Raw genomic sequence first — 13,827 nt, 5'->3', positions numbered from 1 at the left:
CTTGGAACCTAAAATAAAGCAATCCTAATGGTATATTCAATGGCTAATCTTTTTTTTTTTTTTTCTGTAGCTGTACAATGCTTCAGTAGTGTCTTTACCTATGAAATCCAGTATAATAAAGATAAAAATAAATATTAAATAAGTACCTCCACCATTGTACCAAAAGGCATGTCTTGCATGCAAAGGCCACCAGAAAGTCTTGAGTCCCTGGTTATCCCTATTGCAAATTTTCTGTTTGCTGTGGAAATGACCTGCAGAAAAAGACCTGGCTAGGTCTGAATCAATGAAATGGAATCATAAAGTTACTTCTTCCAGCTAATAACTGAACTGAGATTTTTGTATTGTCATTATTTATCTGCTTTAGAAAATTAATTTTTTTCTTTTTTCAGACATTCCAAACTGTGGTGGGTAACGTCTTAATAAATGTTTATACAATAGTAAAATTTTACCTTCACAGTTTTTTCCTAATAGCACTAGTGGAAATTCCAGCTAAAATATATTCACAGGAAGATTATAGATCTGAGCACTTAAAATCTCTGCATTACCTTCTTTGTAGGGATTACCTGAGATTTTTAACCTAAAAATTTTTGGAACTACATTCCATTAGACTCAAAACCATTAGATATAACAACAGACCATGGAACACTACATCAGAGATGTTTCACAAAAGGTCATTTATTTCTGAGTCATCAAGATAGGTTACCAAAGAGCGTTTAAGCTTCCATTAAGTCACAATTTCTTATTAAACTATATTACAGAATGAATAATGTCCTTAATATTCCTAAATGGCCTCAATGATTTTATAAAGGTTATCTGTAATACACCACTGAAAATTCTAAAATAATAAGCCTCTTTATTTACATGGCAGAAATTCTTCAGATAAGATTAATGAGCAAGCTAAAATTTGGCAGAACTAATTATTTTGGAGTGGGATTTGACAAATGTCAAAAAGCCAACAAGTCTAAAATGTCAAAAACTCTAACAAATTTTAAAAGTCTAACATTTACAAATGAAGTAAAGGACAAATTAGGCACCAACTCATTATGTTTTTAATCCCAGCTAAAATATTGCTAAGCAGTATGTAGGTCCAAGGTGTTTGTGACATTCAGATTGTTGTGCACCAGAATATCCTTGTGGTACATGTAGCTTGTGTAGAAGCTCCACCTTACAGACAGCCCCCATGGCATTTCAGGTTCTCTGCCTACTCTAAGAAAGGCTTTTGTTGATAAGTAGAAGTGCACTAGTCTGCAACCTTTCATGATTTTTCAATGGAGTAAAGATATTGAGGAATTACAATAATTAAATGTAACTTAATGAGCCCACCATGCAGAAATTCCCTCTTGCAGCAGCAGAAGCCAAGAGTGTCCTGGGCTGTCCGCAGGTCAGAGGAGGACATCCTCTTCCTCTGCTCTGTGCTGGTGAGGCCACATGTGGAGTGCTGTGTCCAGTTTGGGCTCACCAGGGTAAGGGTGATATGGACATACTGGAGAGAGTCCAGTGAAGGGCCACTAAGATGATGGACTGAAGCATCTCCTCCTGTTGAAGAAGAAGAATTTTTCAAAAAGGCGAGTATAAACAATGTTAACATTTCATACCTGTAACAGAGGCTGTAGATGAGAAGAAGGTGATCCATGAGACAATCAGCTTGTTATGTCTTTGGTGATGCTAGTCCCTGTCGTGTTCTGCATACCTCTCTGGAGAGAGAACAGCAGGCTGTTATAAAGACGTATGCTGACGTCTTGCTTTGCTGTTCAAGCAATGAGAGGTACAGGTTTAAAAGAAACATGAAAAAACGTGTATACAGAGTCCTGTGGCACCCTACCTGAATACTGAGTACCTACTACACCATAGAAGGTCATGTTCAGCCTAGAACTGTGACTGATGAGACCCTGGCTGATGAGAAGAGATGGAAATTGTACAGCTGGTTTAGTCTAGGGAAGTAAAAAAGGTGGAGGAGAGCTAAAAGACTATGAGTGCAAACAAATACAAGTGTTTCTCAGTTGCTAGCTAGAGTTGCATTAGTGTGACTTTTTCAAATAATTTTTGATAATGGCACACAATATAATACCAAGTGGTTTTTTTTATTTGTCATTGTGGAAAAACAGATACTGGGATTTCAATTTTTGTTTCCAGACCTGTCTGGACATAAAGACAGAAACAAATAATTTATCAACATGTTTCTTTCAATATTTAAAAACAGTATTATTGTACTTCAACTTTGGTTTTGGCTAAGCTAAAAATGTCTTTTTAGACAAAAACTGAATATTGCAGTTTTTGTCAGCAAAACTGCAATATTCAAGCCACCAAAGATGGATAGACAACATAAATAGGCTTTTTATTCCAGTATCTTATTTATACACCCTGGTGTCGGTTCTGGGCTGTTCAGTCTGATCTGGTACTTTGTGCTTTCAGTTACGTGGATGTGCTGGAACCACAGATGTTACAATGAAGCAGATCTCATGTTACTTCAGCAATCTCAGCGTGAAAGTTGATTTCAGGTGGTGGTGAGTAATTGAGTTGGTATTTTGTGATTCAATGCAAGGACAGGCAGAGAAAAGAAATGCTATTTATTTACCTAATATATCCCCCAATCTCAAATTTATTTGTGTTGTTGGTCTGATTTTTTTTCTTTTTTAAGAAGAGAAACAAATACAAAATCATAGATGCCTTCACATGTTTCACCATCGTAGTTCAAACATACATTGAATCCTAATTCAGTTTTAGTCTGTTGGACTAGATTGTGGAAATTCAAATGTCCTGCACACCAATAAAACAAAGCAGTCAACAACGTTAGAGACCTGTCTGGGCTCAGATCAATGTATTTCATTCTAGTTAATGGGGCTATAATGTTTTAGTTGGATCAGTATTGGATTCAGTTTGTAATGGGCCTTTTGGGATGAACATGTGTATTCCAGCACAAAAAGTATGGTACATTTTAAAACAGAGGATTTAAAAAATATGTTTTCTTAGGAACAGCAGGGAGTTCATACAGCCAAGGGAATTACGTTAGACTGACATTTTTGGATTAATGGGACCGATCAGATATAGATCTCTAATTATCTCTAAACCTTTAACTTTTTAACACTTCTGGTAGCTTATGATAAACCAGTGAATTTTCTCAATCCAGTTTCTGGCAAGAATGGATATGCTCCTTAAAACTATATAATGCTTTATTTTATTTGCTGTTTTAGCTTTGGGTTAAATGGGTATGGGAAAAAAAGCCCAAACCAGACTTGCAGAAGCTTGTAGTAGGAGGCTGATTTACAAGACAGTACCACTTCAGTAAGGTTTGCTTATTGGATTCTTAGAATTTGAAAGGTGAAAGACTTGGTCCTTCCTCTTTGTAATCCCACATTGTATGATTCTGCATTTATGAACAGTAAATTAATTCTGGTCTGTTGCTTTATTTATAAACTTCAATAATTTTGAGCTTTAGGAGTGACACATTAAGTCTAGAAGGCTTGTATTTTATACACTCCTTTCAGAAAGAACTCTACAGTGTTTTTAAAAACCCCAAAACTAAACCAATATATAGATTTACCAGTATTACAGTATTTGTACCTGGAAAAACACACCATTTTTTAAGGAAGCCTATGCCTAAAAGCATTGTAGCCTAGCATAAGTTAGTGGCGTGGGAAGGAAGCCACAAACTGAAGTATTTCTAAAGGCTAAAATACATGTATAATTTAATACTTGTTGTACAGTGAAGCATTAATTAGCTCTGATATTCCACAAAATAAAATAATCATTCCATAACTCAATTTACTGCAGCACAGGGAAGAATATTAAAAGCTTTCTAAATTATGAGATACTAATTTTAGTTTCTGCATTATTTCTATTAATGAAAATTGTGTGCTATATGGAGATTTCAGTGGAAAGTTAAATTTCAGATTGTAAATCCACCACATTGGAAAAGGATCCAACACTTTGTTTGAAATAAAAAAATACTCTAATAAAAAATGAAGTGGCAGGTGTTTATGTACTATCTTGAGCCAAATCAGGTAATTAATATAAATATAGATTTAAAATGCAAATATTTAAGGATTTAGTCACAGGTTGATTGGTAAGAATTAAAAAGTTTCAGTTGACATTCTGGATTCTGAGTAAATAATACCTCGGTTGAAGCATATTTCCTCAGCACTGTTATTCTTTGTAGTTCAGAACATTTGCATGCCTTTTATTTAATTTCAGTCAGACTGGATAGTTGCTAGCAGGTTGACTATGGGCAGAAGAACAGGCAAGGCCCCCAGGAGAGGTTATCATGAATTACAGGCTTAAAATTTGGATGTGTTTAAGTGCAGAAGGGCATGAAGTCCATGGAAGCAGCTGCCTATAATTCTCAAGGTTGTGAGTTGGCAATGCTCCCTCATACATTCGGGTCACAGATGCTGCTTTCATGTCAGCTGAGGATACATTCTCCTGGTAGAAACCCTCAGCTGTCTGTTTGGACACTGAAAGGCACCAGAACATCAGAAAAGGATGGTGGTACTGAGCTGAATTTAAATTAAAAATGTACAACTCTTGCATGGCAGCACCTGGTTGTTTGTTGGGGTTTTTTGGTTTGGCTTGTTTGGGTTTTTTTGGTGTGCGTGTGTTTGGGTTTTTTTGTTTTGTTTCATTTTGTTTTTTGTTTGTTTGTTTGTTTGCTTTTTTATTAGGTTTATTTGGTTGATTGTGGATTTGTTTGTGACCTTTTTCTAACCTTTCTCACATTTTTTTTTGTATAATCTTTGTACTAGTGAGATGTTTAGTTATCTATCTTTGGTGGCACCAGGCAATACTTTTTGAGGGAACGATTCCTCCTCTGATACTGGCACCTGGGTGTGCCTGATGAGAAGAGGTCCTTGGTGAGTCTGTCACATTGAGAAGAGTAGAGCAATGTACAGGTAATAGAAAAGTGTATGGAAATATTTTTTCTAGGGTTGTATAGGGGACAGTGTGTTCGTGTCTCTGGTGTTAAAATGAGAGGAGTTTAGAGGAGGGAAATTGGTCTGCTTCTTCTATTTTATTTGCTTTATTTTTGGGAACAAACATTGTCTGTTAGTTGATGCAGACTGATGTCAGAGCTTAAAGCAATGGCTTTTGTGCCTTGAAGGAGGCAGATTCATGACTACCTGGACTGGCCCATCTCCCTGGCCAGTGGCTGTGGGGATGGGAGGCTGCTCTGGAGAAGGCTTCTAAGGATTTATAAATCTTCCTACTGGGAAACCTGGAGGAGCCTGACAGTTTCCACAAGGAAGCACTTTAAGAAGTGCAAGCAAGGGAAGTAAGAGGAAGGCTGGCTAAGAAACCCAGATTTTTCTGGGAGAAAGTGCTTGGAGCTGTGAGGTTGCAGAAGTCAGAGGAAGTGCGTGAAATTCACTGTCAGTTACAGAGCTAAAAGTGACTCTGTACTACTTGATAGCAAATTGAGTGAAATGATCAAATGAAATTGTGAAGAATGATTTATTCCTCTTCAATGAGAAGTTGCCAGCATATTTGTTCTGGAAGATGGCAAATTGTGCTGAAAAGTCAGATACTTGTGAGTTGGATGTTGACATAATAGTGAACTTTTGAAACATTTATTGGTTCAGCATTTGCTATTTTTGATGTAGCATCTTAGGCTTTGTGCTGTATTTATATGCAGAGGAAGATTCTTCTGTATTAGGGAAGTCAGTTTCTATAAAGACTTCTTGGCTGTATACATGGTTAAAATAAATAGAGGTATTTAAATCATACCAAATCAATTGAAACCACTACTCAGTTATTTTAAGATCCTCTTTTAGAAAACTGCGTGCAAAGAAAATTTAGGGTTATCTATTCATTCACACTGATTTAAGTACCAGGGAATAGAGTTTTAAGCAACTTCATAACATAAAAAGGACTTGATAAAGTAAGAAATTATGAGGTCAGAATGTTGCTTTGACTGATAGTATCAAGTTTTGTTTCCATGGAGAGTATCAGCTAATCAACAGTGGGACCATGAATTACCAAAGTAGCAGTGTCCTGTGCAGATGATCCCAATTCAAATTTGTTTCTGACCTCTTCAATTTTTAACTCCAAAACTTGTATTTTACGTAATTGAAATTGCAACCTATTCCTGTATTTTTCACTTTGAACTTCTTATCATGTGAGCAAGGGGCAGTTCTAGGGCCATTGAGAGGAGATTTAAATGGCTACAGGGAGCATGAGGAGCAGGAGTGTGGTGTGGCAGTGCAGGAAATGCTCCTCCACCCTTCTGGCTCCTGGTGGTAGGTTGTGCATTAGGAGCTTGTGGTGTTTTGGCTGTTTTGGTCTGTTTTTTCCCCAACTTCACTAGATCCATCAATGGTTTACAAATGGTCAAAAAGCCATTGCTGATATTGCAGCAAGAGTGTTCTAACCCAGGCAGAATGCTCCAAGGAGGACCCAGCTGTCCAGGGCACTGGCAGCAGGGAGTGTCTGAGCTTGCTGCTAGTACTGGAGGACAGTGCAAAAGACACTGGCATGTGATGTGTGCAGGTGAATGATCCACTCTGGTGGCAAAACTTAAGGAAGAAGTGGAAAGGCTCAGGAGTATTAGGGAGAGTGGAAGAGAAATAGACTGGTGGAGTTATACCCTTCCAACCCTGAGAGAAGCTCAGCAGGAGTCAGAAGTGTCCTGCCCTGAGCTAGTAGATGAGAATAGGGACCAGAATAGTTCCCCTGTAATCCAGAAGGAAGCAGTTAGTGACCTGCTGAGCCACTCAGATACTCATAAGTCTTTGGGACCAGATGGGATCCATCCTAGGGCATTGAGGGAGCTACTCCAAGCTGCTCTTCATCATTTACTGTCAATCTTGGCTAACCAGGGAGGTCCCAGATGACAGGAATCTGACCAATGTGATGCCCATTCTTAAGAAAGACTGTAAGCAGGACCAGGAAACTACAGGTCATTCAGCCTGACCTTGGTGCCCAGAAAAGTTATGGAACAGCTCATCTTAAATGTGATCACATGGGACCTACAGGATGGCCAGGGTATCAGACCCAGCCAGCATGGGTTTAGGAGAGGCAGGTCCTTCATGACCAACCTGATCTCCTTTTATGACCAGGTGACCTGCCTGGTGGATGAGGGGAAAGCTGTGGATGTTGTCTACCTTGACTTCAGCAAAGTCTTTGACGCCATCTCCCATGGAATAATCCTGGAAAATCAGGCAGTCCATGGATTGGACAGGTGCACTGCTCACTGGGTTAAGAGCTGGCTGGATGGCTGGGCCCAGAGAGTGGTGGTGAATGGTGCTGCATCCAGCTGGTGGCAGTGATTAGTGGGATTCCCCAAAGATCTATGTTGGGCCCAGTCCTGTTTAATATTTTTACTGATGATCTGAATGAGGGGATTGTGTCCACCATTAGGAAATTTGCAGATGACACTAAGTTGGTAGTGAATATCAATCTGTTGGAGGGTAGGAGAGCTCTGCAGAGGACTCTGGACAGGCTGGATTAAATGGCCAAATCCAACAATGTGACGTTTAACAGATCATATGCTGGGTCCTGCGCTTTGGTCACAACTCCCTGCAGCATTACAGGTTGAGTCCAGAGTGGCTGGACAGAGGCCAGGCAGAAAGGGACCCTGGGGGTACTGATTGATGGCAGACTGAACATGAGCCATCATGTGTGCCCATGTGGCCAAGGCCAATGGCATCCTGGCCTGTATCAGGAACAGTGAGGCCAGCAGAAAAAGAAAAGTGGTTCTTCCCCTGAACTCAGCACTGGTGAGGCCACACCTTGAGAGCTGTGTCCAGTTCTGGGCCCCTCAGTTTAGGAAGGATGTTGAGATGCTGGAGCATGTCCAGAGAAGGGCAACAAGGCTGGTGAAGGGTCTGGAACACAAGTCCTATGAGGGGCAGCTGAAGGAGCTGGGAGTATTAAGTCAAGAGAAAAGAAGGCTCAGGGCAGAGACCTTACCACTCCCCACAGCTGCCTGAAAGGATGGTGTAGCCAGGTGGGGGTTGGTCTCTTTCTCCAGGTAGCCAGTGACAGGACAAGAGGACACAGTCTTCAGCTGCACCAGGGAGGTTTGGGAAGACATTAGCAAGAAGTTCTTCACAGAAGGAGTGATTGGGCATTGGAATGGGCTGCCCTGGGAGGTGGTGGAGTCACCATCCCTAGAAGTGTTTAATAACTGGATGTGGCACTCAGTGCCATGTTCTAGTAGGTTGGACTCAATGATCCCAGAGGTCTTTTCCAACCTAGTTTATTCTATGATCCTGAAAATGTTGCTGATGGGATTTTGTATCTTTAATTGCTTTTTGTTTTGTTCTTTTATAAAAATATTTTTTATTTTTGCCAATCTGCTCCACAAATATTAATAATTATTGTAAAAATCAGTAGCTGCAGATGACTGATTGTCTTAAGGATTGAGCTATTCCTGATGGCACAGAAAAATGACAATTTGATGTGTCATGAGTTGGGGTTAATTGCTGCAAAGGATAAAGAAACAAGATTTTCCAGTGTTTGTTCCATTTCACATTAGGAACTTCTGCAAAACACTATCATCTTTATTTGTGGGGAGATCCTGCCTATATAATTTTTAAAAACTTTATTAAAATAGAATTTAAAAAATAAAGTTATAATACTTTCAGGGTGAAAGAGTAGAACTGCTGCCTTTTATGGACACTGTTGTCATTTGCATACAAAATAGCATGACAATAAAGTTGATTCCTTTGAGAAGAAACATTACAGCATATTGTGAAGGCAGGGGTCAAATTGCCTTCCCATCAAAGCTTGTGCCAAGAGCAACAAACGTGACTGTAATGCATCAAAGCACTGTATGTAAGCACGAGAAATCCTTCACAAAAGTTTAGGCTGGATGAAAGCAGTTAAAGTCAGATTGTTTGATTCTGTATAATCCTGTGAAACATTCTTAATAACTTTCATGACACAGATGGATGATTATTGGGTGAAGTAAAACAAGCAGCTATGAAGACATATTGCCAGAGCTGACACTGCAGATAACCCACCTGCTATGTACCACAATGCAGTATCACTGAATCTTCTGTTGTTTATTGCAATTTTTCTAACCTGGGACTGAGAAAAAGACACTGTTATATATCTGGTTGCCAGAAAATAGCAGAATTCCATTCACTTTACATTGTGAAAGACTGGTCTGCTGGGTTTAAAAACTGCATATGTTTAAGGAGGGAGGAAACATAAAAGAATGAAAGACAGGTTGTGGAGAAGGGTGCTGTTTTCTCAGGTTTTATTTTTATGTGGAAATGCTGTTATTGCTATCCCTTTGTCTATTACCTGCAAAATTCTCTCCAATAACTTATTTGATTTCTGTTTTGCTCAGAGTCCCATGGATATTTGTGAGACTAGAGTCTCTGTAGTGAGCAACCCCTATATATTGCAGTGAAAATATGCAGCCAAATCAGCACAAGGTATGCTGAACAGTGCAAATCTGCATTTATTTCCCATCTTGTTCTGTTGATGATCATCTATCAGGAGTCAAGCAGCACAGCTGAAATGCCTGATACCTGGCTTGGTATTGCTCACCTGACATATTCCTTCAGAAATATTCAGGCTGGGGAGAATGATTCAGCTGTTGGGTAAAGCAATGAAGGAAAAAGCTCTCTGACATTAGGACTTTATCACAGCAGTCTATCATCCCTGCAGTTATTCATTTGTATACTTACTAAATCTGTTTAGTATCACCTTTTATGGATAATACGTCTCCAAAATTAGGCATTTCAAATTAATTAAACAGATCTCTGAATATCTTGGCTCATTGATGTTTCTGTACAGTTTTTGAAGGAGTCAAGGGAATTTGCTGTGCACAATATAATCTGATTAGAAAATATATACTAGATTAAGGAAGCTGTCTTTGCCACTATATATTACTGAGTCTAACTGTTCCTAGATATCTGGATGTAAAAATAACTACTCATTCCTTCCATGGTGGTAAATATCCTCATCCTCACTGCTTTTCCACAGAATGAAAATGTCATAAAACTAGTTAGCACTTGCCTGCTTCCATCTAGCTAGTTCTTAGCAAATGCTTTGCAGTATATTTACTTTCTTGTGAAATTTGCTTAAAACCTCAAAGATGAAAAAAGATAATTTCTTTAGTTGATCCCTTCTCCCTTCTTTCCCATATGCATGTAAAGAACTTTTTGCAGTAATAAAGTGGAATTTGAGGAGGAGAAAGGAAGAAAGCCTTTAAAATAAATCAGTTCTATATAGATTGACGTTTCTGAAAAAGAATTTTAAATTAAAAATCTGCTGCCTTTCTAGGAGTTGTTGTCTTTTTCCTCTTACTTGCATGCTGTAAGGGGTGCCTTGGTTGCTGACTTCAAGACTAGAGCAGGGGGTGAGTTTCATTCCATGAGATTCCTGTGGTATGTGGGGCATGGAAGAAGTTACCTTTTTCTCTTTGAATATGGGAAAGTGTCTTCCCATTTGCAATCTCAAAAAAAAAGAAGTGAATAATACTCTTTTTAATGTTTCACAACTTTGTAGCTCTCTTATAGGTCTTAATAAAAGGGAACAAGTGTGTTTGACGAACTGCTGCAGGCCAGCAGACTTTGACTTCTAGCACTATAGAAGAAAAAAAATTCTAAACACTTTCTCACAATGCTATTGTAACATTAAAAAAAAGGTCTATGTGCTTTAGTCTAGAGTAAAACTGAATTATTCAACTTTCTAAACAAGATTTTCATGTCTCTTTAGAAGCTGACAACATGCCTGCAGCATATTCTTCCAGAAACTTTCAGAAAGCATAGTATCTGTGTTTGCACATTTAAGTAACTCTTTTCTGCCTCTTGAGTAATTATAAACATAGAATAGAACAATAAAGTGGTTTGGGTTGGAAGGGACCTTAAAGACCTTCTAGTTTCAATGGTCACCTACTTCTAGTGCTGTGGGCAGACACACTTTACACTAGGCCAGGTTGTTCAGCACACAATCCAGTGTGCTCGAACAATAACAGGGATGGGAATCCACAACTTCTCTAGACAATGTGTGCAGTGCCTCACCACCCCCACTGTAAAGAATTTCTTCCTAATATCTAATCTAAGTGTGCCCTCTCCCACTTAAAACCCTTTACTCCTTGTCCTGTCACTACACTTCCTCATAAAGAGTCCTTTCCTATTTTTCCTGTTGGCTGCTTTTAGGTACTGAAAAGCTTTATAAAGTCTCCCTGGAGTCATCTCTTCTGCAGGCTGAACAGCCAAATCTCTCAGCCTATCCTCATAGGAGAAATGCTCCAGCCTTTCTCTGGATTTGCCCAAACAGGTCCATGTCTTTCCTGTGCTGGGGACCTCAGAGCTGGATGCAGCACTCTGGATGTGGTCTCACCAAAGCAGAGTAGATAGAGGAGCAGAAAAACCTCCCTTGACTTGCTTGACACACTGCTTTTAATGCAGCCCAGAATACAGTTGGATTTTTGGGTGGTAAGTGCACAGTGCTGGTTAACGTTCAGTTTCTCATTCACCTGCTCCCCCAAGTCCTTCTTCATAGGGCCACTCTCAATTCTCTTATTGCCCTGCCCAGAGATTACCCCGATACAAATGTGGGACCTTACACTTGACCTTTCTGAACTTCATGAAGTTTCACAGGCCCATGTCTCAAGCCTCTCAAGGTCTTTCTGTATTCTTCCCTCTGGAGTATCAACCAGATTGCTCAGTTTAGTGTCTCCAAGAAGCTTGCTGGGCGTCTTCTCAGTCCCAGAGTCCATATTCCTGACAAACACATTAACAATATTGGTCCCAGTATGGACCCGAGGGACAATACTCATTACTGCTTTCCACCCAGATGTTGAGTCATTGACAGGAATTCTTTGAGTGTGAGGATCTAGACAACTCCTTATCCATGGAGTCCTCTAGCTGTCAGATCCTTGTCTCTCCATTTTAGAGCCAAGGATATCATGTGTGATAGTATTGAGTGCTTCGCACATGGCCAGGTAGATTGTATCAGCCACTCCCCCTTATCCACCAATACTGCAATCCCATTGTAGAAGGTCACAAAATTTGCCAGCCATGGTTTGCCCTTAGTGAAGGCATGTTGGCAGTCACTAATCCCTATTTTCCATGTGCCTTAGAGTAATTTCTAGGAGGATCTGCTCTATGATCTTGACTTACACTGACTAACTATAGTTCTCTGGGTGAGTTTGTGTGTGATATTTTTTCTTTTCCAGACAGGAGAAACTTTCCCAGCCTACCATGACTTTCATCTGATGTATGCATGGTGTAAATGACCTGGAAGACACCTGTCTTTCTGAAAAAGCACAGAAAAATACTTAGTGGAGATATTGGCAGTTGTATTGATTATAGTATTTAATATAGTGCTTGGGTCAAAATATTGTTAGCACAAAGCATTCACGTCAGCATCCTTACTAGCTCTATTATATAAGCAATTAGCATTACCCCTATTTTACAGAGAACAGTGAAAGAAGAATGAGGAGAAACTTGGCTGACTCTGTAAGGATGTATTAGCCAGCTATGAGGCAAAGTTAATGTCAGGAAAGCTAGAACACTCTGTATTGTATTTAGTTCAGTCCCACCATCCTGGAAAAAATAAGCATGCTTTTGAAATTAACTTTTCTTTGTCAGACCTGTCTTTTATACTAAAACTATATTTAAGGATGATGGTCTTCTTTTTATCCATGATTTTGCTTTTGTTACACTATTGTTTTTTCTCCTTGCAATGTAGGAAAATACAGTTTCAATCCAAGTGGCAATGAAAATTTTATGCACAGAAGAACTGGATTATATAGGAGTCTAAGAAAATGTTGTTTCTTCCTTGAAAACATTATGTGAAACAACATGCACTGTGTGCATGTTTGTGCAATCACACAAATTTGAGTTTTGACTCTGAGTTTCTATCAATGAAAATTGTAACTGTATCAATTAAACCTGGTAATTAACACTCTGTGTCATTAGCTCTGTTGGCTGTCAGTGTACTATTAATTGTATGTGTATACATGTGAATAATGCATATAATAAATGTATTAAATGACTTCTAAATGTAATTGATATTTCTGTATATGATATTTTGTCTGTAAATAACAATAGATAAAAATTTGTGGCAATTTAATATTATTTTAATAATTAGCTGAATTATGAGTACTCTATTAAAAAATAAACAGCAAAAAAGTTGCGCAATTTTTTTTTAGCATTTGTTGAATAAAAGCTCCTGATGAAGCTCCTGCTGTTTCTCTGAGCTAGTTTTTGCCCTTGGGAAATGATTTCAAACGGCATGGGAATAATAAGTCATTACAAACAGACTGAGAACAAGTGTGAAAAATGTAAACAGGAAGGCAAAAATACTATACTGAAAAGATTACACAGATGTTTTGGACAATGGTTGAATAAAGAACACGCAAAGCTGAAAGGAAACTGGTGCTGCTAGTATGACATAGCTAAAGATGTGAGATCAGACTCTACAAACAGAAATTTACTGTAAAAAAGCATGAAACCAGCCTGAAAAGTGTGGCCTCCTTAACTACCAGATGGAACTGGGATTAATTCTCGTCGGAGAAAGCTGAAGTTAGGAATGACTGCAATATTTTACCTGGGTCATCCCAGCAGTCTGATGTTTAAACTGTTCACAGTCTCATCCTTACTTACATTCTAGCTGATGTGAATCTCTCACTAAAAATGAGGGACCACAACAGGGTCCCTCAAATAAATCACTTGTTTGAGGCTTGTGGGAAGTATTTAATCCAGGAACAGTGTAAGTTTCTGTTCCATTACCCTACATCAGTCACCTTAGTAGCAGTTTGTGTAGATACCTATAGCTCTCACCAGTGATGAAACATGAGCCAGGTGAGGGATATGAGAAGCCTGGGACAAAGTATCTACAGCTTACATTTACATGTCATATACATATATG

General features: G+C 38.9%; 1 long non-coding RNA gene across 1 annotated transcript; it reads left to right on the top strand.

The window, feature by feature from the left end:
* The first annotated feature begins 1,403 nt into the window (after positions 1–1,403).
* LOC107214931 lies at positions 1,404–13,078 on the top strand. The gene is made up of 3 exons (XR_001525056.2): positions 1,404–2,504; positions 11,230–11,387; positions 12,131–13,078. It is a non-coding gene; the product is annotated as an uncharacterized LOC107214931 (long non-coding RNA).
* The last annotated feature ends 749 nt before the right edge of the window (positions 13,079–13,827 follow it).

Source organism: Parus major, chromosome 2, assembly GCF_001522545.3.
Source record: "Parus major isolate Abel chromosome 2, Parus_major1.1, whole genome shotgun sequence".
In the NCBI taxonomy this organism is placed as follows: domain Eukaryota; kingdom Metazoa; phylum Chordata; class Aves; order Passeriformes; family Paridae; genus Parus; species Parus major.
This window is presented reverse-complemented; position numbering and strand designations above follow the sequence as displayed.